At 58.2% G+C, this 15678-nt stretch overlaps 1 long non-coding RNA gene across 1 annotated transcript; it reads left to right on the forward strand.

Annotated features, from left to right (window-relative positions):
• Positions 1-11278: 11278 nt before the first annotated feature.
• Positions 11279-14246, forward strand: LOC132244251 (uncharacterized). Its single transcript, XR_009455844.1, has 2 exons — positions 11279-12552; positions 12653-14246. It is a non-coding gene; the product is annotated as an uncharacterized LOC132244251 (long non-coding RNA).
• The last annotated feature ends 1432 nt before the right edge of the window (positions 14247-15678 follow it).

Consider the following 15678-nt stretch of genomic DNA (forward strand, 5'->3'; position numbering starts at 1 on the left):
ACGTGGAGATATGCACAGCTGGAGATATACAGACAGATATATAAACCTGGAGCTATTCAGAGCGGGAGATATTTATAGGTGGAGACATTCAGACCTGGAAATATTGATAGCTGGAGATAGTCAGGCCTGGAAATATTCAGAGAGGTAGATATATAGAGATGGAGATATTCGGAGTTGGAGATCTACAGAGAGGGAGCTATATGACGAAGGAGATATGTAGAGCTGGAGATAGATAGACAGGTAGATATGTAAAGCTGGAGCTATTCAGAGCTGGAGATATTTAGACCTGGAGATACAGAGAGAGGTAGATTTATGGAGATGTTGATATATGAAGCTGGTGATATATAGAGCTCAACATACGTAGAGATGTAGATAAATGAAGGTGGAGATATGCAGAGCTGGACATGTTCAGAGCCTCAGATATCCAGAGCTGGAGTTACTCATAGCTGGAGACAGAGAGAGAGGTAGATATTTAGAGGTTTAGAAGCTGGACATATTCAGAGCTGGACATATACGAATCTGGAGATATACAGAGCCGAAGAGATACTGTAGTTGGAGATATACACACACACACGCACGCACGCACGCACACATGTAAATATATAGAGATGTAGATATATGAAACTGGAGATAGTCACAGCTGGAGATATTCAGAGCTGGAATGATTCAGTGCTGGAGATACACAGAGCAGCAGACATAGAGATTTAGCTCTATGAAGCTGGAGACATACAGGGCTGGAAATATATCGAGCTAGAGGTGTTTAAAGCTGGAGTTATACAGAGCTGGAGGTATACAGAACAGCACATAGATGGAGCTGCAAGTACATGGAGCTGGAAATATTTAGAGTTCGATATATTTGGAGCTGGAGATATTTAGGGCTCGGGATATACGTACATGGTGATATATGGATATGGAGATCTATTGAGGTAGACAGATTTAAAGCTAGAGAGATAGTGAGCAAGTGACCTACAGAGCTGGAGATATATAGAGCTGGATATACGTGGAGGTGGAGATGCATCAAGTGAGACATATACGGAGCAGGAGATATATGGAGATGCAGGTATACACAGCTGTCGATATACAGAGCTGGCGGTTGCAGAGGAAAGTGCTCAGCACCTCATCCAGGCACAGGGAGGGAGAATACAAAGTCTGTGGGATGTGGGGCCGCAGTACCTTGCGAACCAACGTGCAGGTCATCGTTTTTGGAGGGTGCTGCCAGCAGGTAGAGGCAAGAGCTGCCATGACTGGATGTGTTACCGCTGGAGCAGGCTCCAAGGACGGGGGCACGAGGAGGAGCCTGCGAGAAAGGGCAGACCCTCGTTACACACTTTCACGGGAGTGAAAATGCACGCATCGTTTACCGCACTGCAGTGGAGGAAATGATGCCCATGGGCCGAGCCAGCACATTCCCAGGAAGAGTGCTGAGATCACCACACAAAATGAACACTTTTCCACACAAAAGCCATCACGTGCCATCAAGAAAGGTTTCCAAATGCCCACACCATTTGCCTCACACACCGTAACCATATACCCCGACATTTACCCAATCCCCACACAATTTTCCACAGGTCCCACAACACACGATTCACTTCAAAAAGTTCCCAAATCACCCTACAATTACCACACCATCTTCCAGACACAAAATTAGCAGATTTCCAACGACAGTAACCAAATCGCCAGTTCTCCTCACAAAGTTACCATGTCAAAAAAAAAGAAAAAGAAGAGTTCCGATACCACCAGACAATGAGCAGTTTTCCAAAAAAACAAAACCAAAAAACCCTCCAACATCCCACACATTTCCACAAAAGACTTCCCGTAACCCCGCAGAATTCCCCCAATGTCCCCAGGTTTGCACAAACGTTTCCATACAATCGCCTCCAAACCACCCCCCACAACAGCCAAGAGCCCGCCCACGTGCCCGCACAGCCCCGCTGGCCGGCCAGCCCCGCCCCGCCCCGCCCCGCCCCGCCCGGTGCAGACGACGCCCCCAACACCCCTCCCGGCACCCCGGACGCGGCCCCCCGCGCCCCCCGCCGTGGCACGAGATAGCAGGGATCGTTGTATTGATTACGGCCTCTTACACATACATTTTGTGCAGACAGATATATGTACACACATACACATCGTTCTTAGACACAGCTCTGCAGTTTCAAGTTCCTCAACGTCAGTACACAACGAAGAGCGCTTGCACTTCAAGCTCCTGTTCTCAGTCTTTTACTATTTTTAACCAAGGAGCCCACAGGCAGCACCGGGCTCGAAGCGGGGCTCCTGGTTCCTGGCTTCCTGCTCCAGCAGCTCCAGCTGGCCCTTCCCCACCCCTCGCCCTCCGGCACAAGCCCCGTGCCCCGTGCCCCACCAGTGTAACGGGCCTGCAGGGCATGTACCAATCGGCACGCAGAAGAGCGCTCCCCTCGCCCCAATCCCAGCAGCCAAGCAGATGGTGGAGGAAAAGGGCACAGGCCCAGCTGCAGCACCTGCTTGAGGAGCACCCTGGGACGCAGGCTCCCTGCCCCGGGCAGTCGCAGGGGCACCGGGACTGGAGCCCAAGGCTCAGCCCCCTGCACTGAAGGCCTCCAGCACCTTGCACCATAGGGAAACCCACAGCCAGGGGGGAGGCCTCTCTCCCTGGCGTCTGGATGCCCGGCTGAGGCCAGCTCAGCAACTTCAAGTCCACAGAGGGCCCTGCCTGGAAAAGGGCCTCCTCCTGCAGTGCCGTCCGTGTCCCCAAGCAGCTCACGGAAGCCAGGAGGCAGCTCTGGCCACTGGCCTGCCCTGGGTGCTGGCTCCTCAAGCCCCTGAGCTCCAAGAGCTCCTTGTGCATTAGGGGCTGGAAAGATGGGGAGCAAAGTCCTGCCCCTTTTGCCGCAGGCTACAAGGAGGGAAGCTCTGGTGGCTTCCCGCCTTTAAAAACTTTAGCCGAAGATCAAGAAAGACGCCGACAAATGGCTATACAAAGCAGACTAGCTCTAAACTATGTGCTAGCCTCAGAAGGGGGTGCTTGTGCCGTAATTAGTGAAGAATGTTGCACGTATGCTAATAGCTCCTTCGACCTAGTCCAAAGTTATGTTAATGATGCCCTGGTACATGCAGCTAAAGCTGCTCAAGTCACCTATGTTCCAAAAGACACCTCAGCCGACTAGTTCAGTTGGCTAGACCCTTGGGGAATATTCAAAGGCTCGCTCGAGAAAATAACGTCCGTCTTCTGCCTGATATTAGTTTTAGGCTTAAGCATATATCTCAATACAACTAATCTTGCGTTGTGTCCGCATGAACGTCCAAAGAACTAAGCAAAGCATTTCTAGTATCTCAAAGGAAACTAAAATAATGGTATCACAAACTTGTCATCGCATCGACAGCTGCCAGAGAGGTATAGATAATGAGTTACAAAAGTTAATGGAGATAGAAGTGTGAGACTGTTAAGTCTCAAAGGGGGGATTGTGCAAGAAGGGGGAAACGGAGCTGAATCTCCATTATATGTAAGGATAAATAAAAAAACAAACAAACAAACATGTACTCAGCTTAGGCTATGGGGGAAGTCAAAAGGGCAGGACCCCAAACCGCCAGACTAACATTAGACTAGGACCATCCTGTCCTGGTCTAGTGAAAAACAACAGCTTAGCACAAAAGTAACCACAAACCAGCCTGCTGAGTCAGCCCAAAAAGGGAAGCGACCCCTGAGGTTACAAGTCAGGAGACCCTTAAAAATTCTGCTAACACAGATAAATTGAAGACATGCGCGCTACTAACAACGTCATGGCAAATGCCGATCGGTCTCTGTCGTTGCTACGCTTACGATGTCCTTTTTTCTATCTGAACTCGCCTCACCTCTTGTACCAGGTCAGACCTCTTCACAATTCTCCAGTTGTGTACGAGTCCGTCCAGAATGCGTTCTCCAATAAACCAAGCTCCTGCTGACCTGACCGAAAGTTTGCTGCGTGTGTTTACCACGGCAGAGGCAGCATGCCAGAAAGCTGTCACGACCCAAAGTTGCGATTTTTGTTTTGTGCGCGCTTTGGCACCACTGAATTATTTCCCGCCAAACTCGCAGCTTCTTTGCACGGTGGAGTTCTCCGCTGCAGAAGAGAACCCCGGTGCAATGGAGAATTTCCCGCCAAATTTGTAGCTTTCTTTGCACGGTGCCTTTCTCTGCTGCAGAGGAGAAATGCTCGTTGCAAAGAGTTCCCGCCATTCGTATTATAATTCGAGCCCCATTATTGGCTAGTTCTAAATTACTTACAGAAGAAACAAACTTGAACCCGAGTGGCAGCAAGCTCCCAATGCCCACTGTACTCAAGAGCTCCCTGCCTTGGAAAAGGAAGTAGGAGAAGACAGAACTCTGGATCATAACAGGATCCTCGCTACCCCACCTAAAACCTATTCGCGTCTGACACCATCAGAAGCTAAGACATGAATCCTGCTTAGACGGAAGTGTCAGCAACCCAACTTTCTGAGGCCCGCTGATCTCAAGGCCTATGGCTTGGTGATGGAACCAAAAAATAAAGGAAAAACATTGTTTAAAGAGTCAGCCCGTCAAAACTGCCTGACCTTTCCTGGGCTGGCATGGTTTTCTTCCCTCCTTGTCAGCTGCTGCTCACTTGTGTGTCATCTTTCCTGCTTCAGGGCCTAGAATAAAGAGAGACAGACTCTGCATTTGACTGACCACCTTGGAGGCTGGGTCTCTGGGTCACAACTTGGCTCCCTCTCTTACCTGAACCTGCTGCCAATCTGTCCTCCATCGATGGAAACGGGGCAGCGCAGGTATCTGCGAGCTCGGTTGCCGACGTGCGGGCCAGCCAGAAGCAGAGTGCGACGGGCCAGGACTCTGGACAGAACTGCTAGGGCGGCACCATGAACGGTGACCAAAAACACCCCAAACCCTGCTGACAGGGCGGTGCTCCCGTGCGACAGCTGGAGCGCGAAGCCCGGAGAAAACCTGCAAAGACCTGAATCGCAGCTCACAGGTGCCTCAGTCAGGGGTTCAAGGTGCCCCGTGGTTGGAGACATAAGGAAGGGCCACTATTTCAGCTTCCCGCCACCAAAGTCACAGAGCCCGAAGGGCTAAACGAGGCCTCCTCCTCCCCCCACAATCAGAGGGGGTGGGGGTGCAGCCCTGTTTCCAGGGGGCGGGGTGAAGCCGTCTCAATAGTGCCAGGAGAAGCACAACAGAGGAGCAGACACCTGGACCTGAGTTGCAGGAAGGTCGCTAAGCCTCGGGGTCCCAACCCACTCACTGTCCTCCAGAAGCCTACAACGTTCCCTGTAGTCTGCGGGCATCGTCTCTGGCCAGCCTCACCAAGTGCAACGAGACCCAGCCGGAAGAATCAAGGGGACCTGGACCCTGCTTACAGGCTGCAGGCCGGGGCCGGGGCCCCAGAAGAACGGCCGGCCGGCCAAGGGCAGGGCCCTCGTCTCCAGGGACTCGGGTGTAAGGTTCGACCTAGAAACTGCTATGCAACGCGCCTAAGCAAAAGTGAATGTTATGTGTCGGATGCCCATCTGCAGTGATAAGGAGCAGACAGTCTTAGATAGAGGAAGCTTGAAAACAAAAACAGAATCAGAGGTACTGGAACAAAGAGCTCATTAAAAGACTAAAAATCACACCCCTAGGCGGGGAAGATATATGCTAATGAAACCTATATGTATGTTAATGAGATACAGAGCTAAAACACAGGTATAGAGACATGCTCAGTAAAGAACTCCTTGCGCCACTCCTTTATAACCAATTAGCAAACAAGGATGCTTATGAAGATTCAATCTCTTGTATATAAGGGGCTTAGTATTGCATATCTGCTGTGCTTGTTTTGTGAAATTATTCCGCTTGCACCTTTGATTGCTAGCAATAAATCTTTTTTATACTTTCACCCCTGGTATCTTTATTGGCCTTTGCATACCAGGCACGAACCCAGACTTGAGCTGGGGCCTAACAGTTTTTGGCGACCCAGATGGGACCCGAACCCACAATCCCCAGCCGGGGCTGCAGAAGAACGGCCGGCCCAGGGCAGGGCAGGGCAGGGCCCTCGTCTCCAGGGACTCGGGGAGGGAATATATAGCCTGCCCCCAAGAAGGAGGGCAGGAACCCTGCATGCGAGATACCAAGAGGCTGAAAGAACATTGCCAGCCACCCGAAAAGAGGGGGTCTGCCGCAGTTCCCCCCGAGCGAGCGAGCGAGCGACGCCTTTGTCCTCCTTTTCTCTCTGCCTTGATCTCCCGCCTGCCCGAGCTGCAGGAGGGGCCCGGAGTCCCTGTCCCTCTCTCTGCCCTCATCTCTCGGCTGGAAAGCCCGGCTTGAATCCCGTAGGGCAGTAGCACTGGGCAGGGGTTTCTTTTCTCTGCCTTTCAAAAGCGGCTGCTCCGCGGAGGGTGACGCGCAGGGAGGGGGGCACGGGGCCGGCTTTGTTCCGGCTTTTCCTCTCCGGGCTCCAAGCCCCGCTCCGGCCCCAGGCGGGCGGCGCGGAGCCGGCTTGGCAGCCCGCACCCAGCGGCGGGCTCCTCTCCCCTCCGCGGCCCCGCTCCTCGTGGCTCAAGTGCTGCGAGCAAACCACTGGTGGGCAGCACTGAGCACGGCTCTGAATAGCGGCAGACACACGCAGCCGTACCGAATACGTCTCTACACAACGGAAGTGTTGCAAAGTAAGTACGAAATGAACAACACCGTCACTTCAGCTCCCTGTTCTCAATGGTATACCATTTCACACCGAGAAGAGGGTTCGGCTGCCTTCCGCTGAGCCGCTCCTCGTGCCTGCAGTGCCCGGAGCGAACCACAGGAGGGCAGCACTGAGCCCGGTTTGCCTTTTTACTAAGGCGGAGACCAAGCCCTGCTCAGAGCCGCCCTCCTGTGGCCGCGCCGGCCATTGCGGCGGAGAGACCCGGGCGGGCACCCAAGCGACTCTGCGCTGCCGCCTGGGGCTGGAGCGGGGCTTGGAGCCCGGAGATACCGACCCGGAACAAAGCCGGCTCCGCACGGCACGGCACGGCACGGCACGGCACGGCTCGGCCTTGGCACGGCACGGCACGGCACGGCACGCCTCGGCACGGCAGCACTGGGCCCGGTTTTATATCTCCGGCTGAATTTCCTGGCTGCCGTGCCCAGGGCGGAGCTCCGGACCGAGCAAGCGAGGCCTTTTTCCCTCCTCTCTCTCCGATTTTCTCACCCGGCTGCAATGTGCTACAAGACCCACAGCACGCCGGCACCGAGCCGCTTGCCTCTCTCTCTCGGCCCTTGTCGCCCGGCTCTAATGCCCGCCGTGCGGCACGGCTCGGCTAGGCTCGGCCTTGGCACGGCCTGGCTCGGCACGGCAGCACTGGGCCTGGTTGTATTTCGCCGGCTGAACTTCCTGGCTGCCATGCCCTGTGTTAGCCCCGGACCGCGGCACTGGGCCCGTTTCGTGACGTGCCAGGATCCCCGGGCCCCGAGTCACCGTGGCTCAGAGCCGCCCTCCTGTGGCCGCGCCGGACACTGCGGCCGGAACACCCGGGCGGGCACCCAACCGGCTCCGCTCTGCCCGCCTGGGGCTGGAGCGGGACTGGGAGCCAGCCCGGAGATCCCGACCCGGAACAAAGCCAGCTCCGTCCCGCCCTCCCTGCCAGAAGCAGGCCGGGTTTAAAGGCAGAGACAATCACATGGAGGAGACAGCGAGGCTTCCCAGGCGGCAGGCGGAGAGAAAAGGGGCACCGGGACACACAAACAGCTTCACGCTTCAACACCCAGCGCAGAACAGAGCCCGACAGCCCCCGCGCCCTGGGAACGCCGTGTCCCGCACCACCCGCCCCGCTCGCCACACCACAACATCCCGCCGCAGCTCTCCGGCCCCGCCCGGCTGTGCGCGGCAGCAGCGGGACGTGGGCTCCGGGCACAGCGGACCCGGCAGCCGGAGGACAACCAGCGGAGCGGGGCCGCTGAGGATCGGAGTCGGACCAATCGGAACACACACGCGTGCCCAGCGCCCGCCGTTCCCTGACAGCCAATCAGAATGCGACCGGAGGGGGACGTTCTTTTGGGCCCGCCTCCTCCTGCCAAAGACACTCCAAGTGAAGAAGGGCGGAGCGGCGCTGGCCCCGTCCACGCAGTCACTCCACCCGATTGCCTCCTGTCTCAGTGAGCCCGCGGGCCTCCGATCCCGCTCCGCAGTGAATGTCCGTGACTCGTGTGTCCGTCCCGGCCGCGCTCACTGCTCTACTCACGCCCCGAGCGAGCGAGCGAGCGAGCCAGGCCTTTTTTCCTCCTCTCTCTCCATTTGTCTCACCCGGCTGCAATGTGCTGCAAGACCCGCAGCCCAGCGGCACCGAGCTGCTTGCCTCTCTCTCGGCCCTTGTCGACCGGCTGTAATGCCCGCTGTGCGGCACGGCACGGCACGGCTCGGCTCGGCTCGGCACGGCAGCACTGGGTCTGGTTTTATTTCTCCGGCTGAATTTCCTGGCTGCCGTGCCCAGGGCGGAGCTCCGGACCGCGGCACTGGGCCCGTTTTGTGTCGTGCCAGGATCCCCAGGCCGCCACTCACCGTGGCTCAGAGCCGCCCTCCTGTGGGCGCGCCGGACACTGCGGCCGGAACACCCGGGCGGGCACCCAACCGGCTCCCCTCTGCCCGCCTGGGGCTGGAGCGGGACTGGGAGCCAGCCCGGAGATCCCGACCCGGAACAAAGCCAGCTCCGTCCCGCCCTCCCTGCCAGAAGCAGGCGGGGTTTAAAGGCAGAGACAATCACATGGAGGAGACAGGGAGGCTCCCGAGGTGGCAGGCGGAGAGAAAAGGGGCACCGGGTGTGCGCGGCTGCAGCGGGACGTGGCCTCTGGGTACAGCGGGCCCAGCAACGGGAGGACAAGTAGCTTACCGAGGCTGCAGAGGATTGCAGTCGCACCAATCGGAACACAGCCGCGTGCACAGCGCCCAGCCCTGCCTTGGCAGCCAATCACAATGCGACCTGAAGGGACGTTCTTTCGGGCCCGCCTCCTCCTGCCAAAACCAATCCAAGTGAAGAAGGGCGGAGCGGCGCTGACCCCGCCCATGCACCCACTCCACCCAATCGCCTCCTGTCTCTGGGTGGCCAATGAAAACGCGGGCCTCCGATCCCGGCCCGCAATGATTGTCCCTGACTCGCGTGTCCGTCCCGGCCGCGCTCACTGCTCTAGTCACGCCCCGAGCGAGCGAGCGAGCGGGCGGGCGAGCAGGCGGGCGGGCGGGCAAGCAGGCTAGCGAGGCCTTTATTCCTCCTCTCTCTCCGCCTTTCTTGCCCAGCTACAATGTGCAACATGACCCACAGCACGCCAGCACCGAGCCGCTTGCCTCTCTCTTGGCCCTTGTCGCCCGGCTGCAATGCCCGCTGTCCCGCACGGCACGGCACGGCACGGCACGGCACGGCACGGCACGGCACGGATTGGCTCGGCTCGGCACGGCACGGCTCGACCTTGGCACGGCTCGGCCCGGCAGCACTGGGCCTGGTTGTATTTCGCCGGCTGAATTTCCTGGCTGCCATGCCCTGTGTTAGCCCCGGACCGCGGCACTGGGCCAGTTTTGTGACGTGCCAGGATCCCCAGGCCGCCAGTCGCCGTGGCTCAGAGCCGCCCGCCTATGGCCGCGCCGGACACTGCGGCCGGAACCCCGGGCCGGGCACCCAACCGCCTCCCCTCTGCCCGCCTGGGGCTGGAGCGAGACTTGGAGCCAGCCCGGAGATCCCGACCCGGAACAAAGCCGGCTCCGTCCCGCCCTCCCTGCCAGAAGCAGGCGCGGTTTAAAGGCAGAGAAAACAAAACCCTGCCGGTCCATCGAGGAGACAGGGAGGCTTCCCAGGCGGCAGGCGGAGAGAAAAGGGGCACCGGGACACACAAACAGCTTCACGCTTCAACACCCAGCGCAGAACAGAGCCCGACAGCCCCCGCGCCCTGGGAACGCCGTGTCCTCTAGTCACGCTCCGAGCGAGCCATCAAGGCCTTTTTTCCTCCTTTCTCTCCGTTTTTCTCACCCGGCTGCAATGTGCTGCAAGACCCGAAGCCTGGCGGCACCGAGCTGCTTGCCTCTCTCTCGGCCCTTGTCGGCCGGCTGTAATGCCCGCTGTGCGGCATGGCTCGTCACGGAACGGCACGGCTCGGCTCGGCTCGGCCTGGCACGGCTCGGCTCGGCCCGGCTCGGCACGGCTCGGCTCGGCTCGGCTCGGCACGGCACGGCACGGCACGGCACGGCTCGGCTCGGCTCGGCACGGCACGGCTCGGCACGGCACGGCACGGCTCGGCTCGGCTCGGCACGGCACGGCACGGCACGGCTCGGCTCGGCACGGCACGGCTCGGCTCGGCTCGGCTCGGCACGGCACGGCACGGCTCGGCTCGGCCTGGCACGGCTCGGCTCGGCTCGGCACGGCACGGCTCGGCTCGGCTCGGCTCGGCACGGCACGGCACGGCTCGGCTCGGCACGGCACGGCTCGGCTCGGCTCGGCACGGCTCGGCTCGGCTCGGCTCGGCACGGCACGGCTCGGCTCGGCTCGGCACGGCACGGCACGGCTCGGCTCGGCACGGCACGGCACGGCTCGGCTCGGCTCGGCTCGGCACGGCACGGCTCAGCTCGGCTCGGCACGGCACGGAATTTCCTGGCTGCCGTGCCCATTTCGGGGCTCCGGACCGGGGCACTGGGCCCGCTTTGTGACGTGCGCGTTAGAAACGCGCCGGAGGCCCCGCCCCTTTCCCTTCTTCTCCGCCCTCCTCTCCTGGCTGCGCTGCGCAGGGCGAGCCACAGGAGGGCAGCACTGAGGGCATTCCTTTCAGACACGGCACCACAGGAGGTGGCAGCACGGAGCGGCAGGTTCGTCTCCCCACCTCAGCGCCGCTCCTCGGGCCTGCAGTGCTCGGAGCGCACCACCGGAGGGCAGCACTGACTCGGGTTTTCTTCTTGCTCCGGGAGGATGCCCAAGACGTCAGCCGTCTGTCTGTGCGCGTGTGCGGCGCCGACCCGCGGGCGGTCCCGGAGAGCTGCGACACCTGTTGTGGCGACCACGGCGGGTCGTGCGAGAGCCTAGGTTGCCCAGGGCACGGGGCCTGCGGGGCTCTCTGCTGCGGTTGGCGGCAGCCACACAGTCAGCCCCGGGTTTCTCCCGTAGAGGCGAGAACAGAACCCCCGCTGTTGTTGAGAAACGCTGCACGGAAGCCTTCCAAGCCTGGCGCCGAGACTGGGCTCCCCGCTGCCAGACAGTATCGCGGCGCGGTTCGGGGCGGGCTCGGGCTCGGGCTCGGGCGGCGGCTCCCGGCGCAGGCGGGCTGGGGCGCAGGCGCGGCGGCGGCGGCGGTCCGGTCCGGTCCGGGCAGCGGGGCTGGGCTGGGCTCGGGGCCGCGCTGGCGCGGCGGCTGCTCCGAGGGAGGCCGCTGCAGCGTCCTGAGCGGGGACTGGCCGCCGCGTGCGCTCTCTTCCCCGATTGGTCCGCCTACGGGCCGGAGCCCGCGCTGCAAGGTCAAGGCTGCGGGAGCCGTGCTCGCTGGGAGCCTGCGGGCGGGCGGGCGGGCGGGCAGGCAAGTGCGCTGGAGCCAGCGCTGGGGCCACCAGTCAGTGGCAGGCACTCCAAACCAGTGGCCAGTGGGGAAAGCTTGGCCCCGGCCCCGGCCCCGGCCCCAGCGCGAAGATGAAGACGTGAACTTGACTCTGAGAGCACAAGTGACAGCCAGGCTAGCGCAGGGAGCAGAGGGGCAGGTGAAGCACGGCTCCTCAGGGCTGCAATGAGCGGGGTCACAGCAAGAACACCGGTCGCTGCCGGGTCGGTAGCTGGCCCCGGGACCGTGCCGCTCGGCGCTGCATGTGTGGGCACGAAGAGAGGTATCTGCGCTTGGGGCTGGGCTCAAGCTGGCTCAACAGCTAACCTGATGGGAACCAGCCAAAATTTGCAAGAGTACACGCGTCTCTTACACGCTACCTGAATCAGAAGCATCTACTTTACCAAATGCCTTCTTGCTTCGGTGTTAAAAAAGTGTCCATTCCCTCTTTCCAGCCACATGCCCTGGAAAGGCACGACGTGTTTTCCCCAATATTTAAAAGACGTAATACGTTGGAAAATATCGTTCTCTTTAGAAATAAAAATATTTTACAACCAATTAAATAACGACACTGAGAAAAGACGCTGGCCTCCCCCGCCCCGCCCCGCCCCGCCCCCCCCGACTGAGCAGCCCCTCACGGAGGACACGGGCAGAGCTGCCTAAAAGCCTGCGGACATTACATTAAACGGGCAACGGGGGCAGGCCCACAGCTGGACTTGCCCCGGCCCCGGCCCCGGCCCCGGCCCCGCACACGGGCGCGCCCTTCCCCTGCGGCAGAGGCTGGGTGTGGGCGGGGCTTGCGGCGCGGTTCTGGGCGTGCTCGGGCAGCGGCTCCCGGCGCAGCCGGGCTGGGCAGCAGGGGCCGGGCTACCGCGCCGGCTGCTCCGAAGGAAGCGGCTGAAGCGTCTTGCGCGCTGATTGGCCCCGCGTGCGCTCTCTGCCCTGATTGGCACGCCTGCTGCATCCTGGAATCAATGCGGACACCGCATATATGTACAATGACCATGACACCAGCAGTGGCTTGCTCCTCCTTCTGGCAGCTCTACCGGGTAAGTGCCTCTTGTCCTGTCGGACAGGGGGATGCAGCGGCATAAGAGGGAAACTGGTAGAAGTTTGTTCATTTGTTAATGATGTATTTTTCTCCATTAGGTGTCCTGGCCCAGGTCACACTGAAGGAGTCTGGCCCAGGGGTTGTGAAGCCCAGAGAGACCCTCAGACTGACCTGCACCGTGTCTGGATTCTCTCTCACTAGCAGTGATGTGAGCTGGGTTCGGCAGGAAGCAGGGAAAGGGCTGGAGTGGGTCGGAGATAGCTGGAGTGGTGGAAACACCTAGTATAAGAGCGCTCTCCAAAGCCGCCTCACCATCAGCAGAGACACGTCCAGCAGCCAAGTGCACCTGCGCCTGACCGGGGTCCAACCTGGAGACACAGCCCGGTATTACTGTGTCAGATACACAGTGAATGAAAATGCATGCGAGCCTGCACAAAAACCAGCCCTGCAGGACCTGCCCACCTGTGTGAGCAGCAGAGGCAGCAGCTGCCAGCCCGTGCTCCGCTGCCTGCTGGGTCGGACACATCAGGCCTTTTAGATCACTTGAACGAGCCAGGGATTAAATCCAGGGAACGAGGCTCAAAAGCGTCCAATCGGTCAGAATCTGATATTTAGGAAGAGTTCTGCTTCATCATGCCCCTGTTCTGCCTGTCCTTCTTGCAGGAATACAAGGCAAAGACTCCCTAGGCTGACACCCAGGACGAAGGCAATAGCCAGCAGACTGCTGTGCTGTTACAGGACTAGGGACACAGCTTTGTAGTCCTGATGTTGGTCCTGGACTTGATTAGCACTCTCCAATTAACAGCTGACAATAGTCTGGTTCCAGGTGACCACAGGCACATCATTCACCACCGTATCAATCCAACAAGTGCTTGTACTATGAGTAATCAGGCTGTTCACACACTGTTGTGTAACTGGAACATACTGAATGGTTTATTAATAATGAAATAATAAATACACAACAGGTACATTAAATAACAGCACTAACCAGGAACGAAGCCCACACCCAATACAACTATTTTTATTATTCCTAAAACCTATACCTATCTGATCTCATACCTATTTTAAAATGTGTTCACCACAATCACTAGCACCTCAGATTCAATATCAACTCGGGGGTGAATATGGACTTTTTTATGTGAGCTGTAAACTTTATTCAACTCTGGATCTCTGCCGTTCCAACACAGGGAACATATACCACACTGAAAGGGATGAGCCGATGGCAGCTTATCTTCCACTTTAAGGAAGGGAGGAGAAAGGAACAAGTGATGGGTGGGTGGTACTTACCCCAGAGGGTGGAGGGTTGCTACTTAAGTGCTATGCACCCCTGCAGAGAGAAACTGGGGAGACCACCATAAGCAATCTTACTGGGAGTCTCAGGCTTCGAGGTCACTGGGGATGAATGCTAGCTCTATGGCAGCCTCGCTGTCAAGGGTGTGCTTGCCTCATCCAACCTCCATGGTCACGGCACAGCCCAAGGCACAACACCATACAACGATCACCCACACCAATGCACCAATACACCAGAAAGCCACTTCCACCTCGTTCATTCACCATGATTCTATCAGTCTCTCTCTCTCTCTCTCACAGGTATCAATCAACAAAACCAAACAGCAAACCATGAAACCCACTAGCCACACCACACACGTACCACTCACACCCAGGCATGCTATCACGTACTCACGTGCTAAGGGTCAATCAACAGAAGTCTTTATGTGGCAGTGCGCCCTGCATGCCAGGGCTCTGCACATGGCACATCTTTGTGCTAGGCCCTCTCTTCCAATATCCTCTGATCTTAACTGGGCATGCTCTCAAATAAGAGCTCATCTCAGGCTCAACACATCACCACTTAGGCCAGGAAGCCAAACAGGTGACTTGGCAGAAGGGATAATGATCCCCTTTCTCTCTGTCCCTTTCTACACAAGTCTTTTCTGAAATCCAGCTCATTGAGTGCAGCCCAGGGGTGCTCCCAGACAGCTGCAGAAACCACCACATTATCACTGTGCCAGGGGAGACATGGTGGCACAGAGCAGGGTAGGGGCTCTCCCAAGGGGGAAGTAGGCTGAACACTGCTCCCTTGGGCCTATCCCAGCCTCCTGCCCTGCACTGACTCCCTGCTCAGCAGTGACCAAGTGCAGGAGCTGAGCCCAGTCCAGGCCCCAACCCTCAGAGCCCTGCTTGCCCCTCCTGCACTGCCCATATCCCCATCCTGGGTGACTTCCGTGAGGTCAGCCTGCATTAGTCCAACTCATCTGCAGAAGGGCTGAGAGGGGAGAGTCTCCCAGAGACAGCACCCAGCAGCCTGCACACACAGAAGACACAGCACTGCACGCTGACAATAACTTCTTCCATTACATGAACAGTGCCTGGGGCAGCCCCTACACACACCCACTGTGCTCTGATCTCAGGGCTGCAGCAAAAGCCACCAGCCCAGACACACAAAGGCAGCTGCTGGCTACAGCCAGGACCTTCGACTCCCTCATCTTTCCCCATCTGCCACTACAGCTTTACTGAGAAAAGCACAAGAGACCCACCATATCCCCAACACCTGCCCACCACAAAAATCCCAACAGAGACTAGTTGGGAACGAGTCTCAACACATTGCAGTGACCAACTAGAAAGTGGAAAGAAATCCCCTTTTCTACTCCTTGTAGCTGTCATCCATTTTCCCACCCCGCACCAAGAAGTAGGGGCAGCAGCACTCACCACCTGTGCTCAGAGCGAGTGCAACTAGGAGAGAAACATGCCCAGACCGGAGGAAGGGCTCTTTGTGCCAGAGACTGTGTCTAAAATGCCTTTCAACTGTAATTTTGCTCAAATACAACATCTTAGAACAAATCAAAACAAAACAAAACATCACTTCAGATTCAGATGATTTGGGGGACAGTGATTCAATTTGGTGATTTGACTCACTGTCCAGGATTAATTCAGCCAGCCCCAGGTCCCAAGTCTTAAAAAAATGAAGAAAAGCCCCCAGTTTACCAGGTACTGACAGGTAGGGGGGTGGATCCCCGCTGCCCCCTGCTGCATGGGGGGGCTCTGCCATGAGCCCCCGAATCCGCATGCCACTGTAGAAGCTGGTGAGTGGGGGGCTTTATTTTTTTTTTAAACTGGGAACTGGGGC

Source organism: Alligator mississippiensis, chromosome 11 (genome assembly GCF_030867095.1).
Source record: "Alligator mississippiensis isolate rAllMis1 chromosome 11, rAllMis1, whole genome shotgun sequence".
NCBI classification, from domain to species: Eukaryota; Metazoa; Chordata; order Crocodylia; family Alligatoridae; genus Alligator; species Alligator mississippiensis.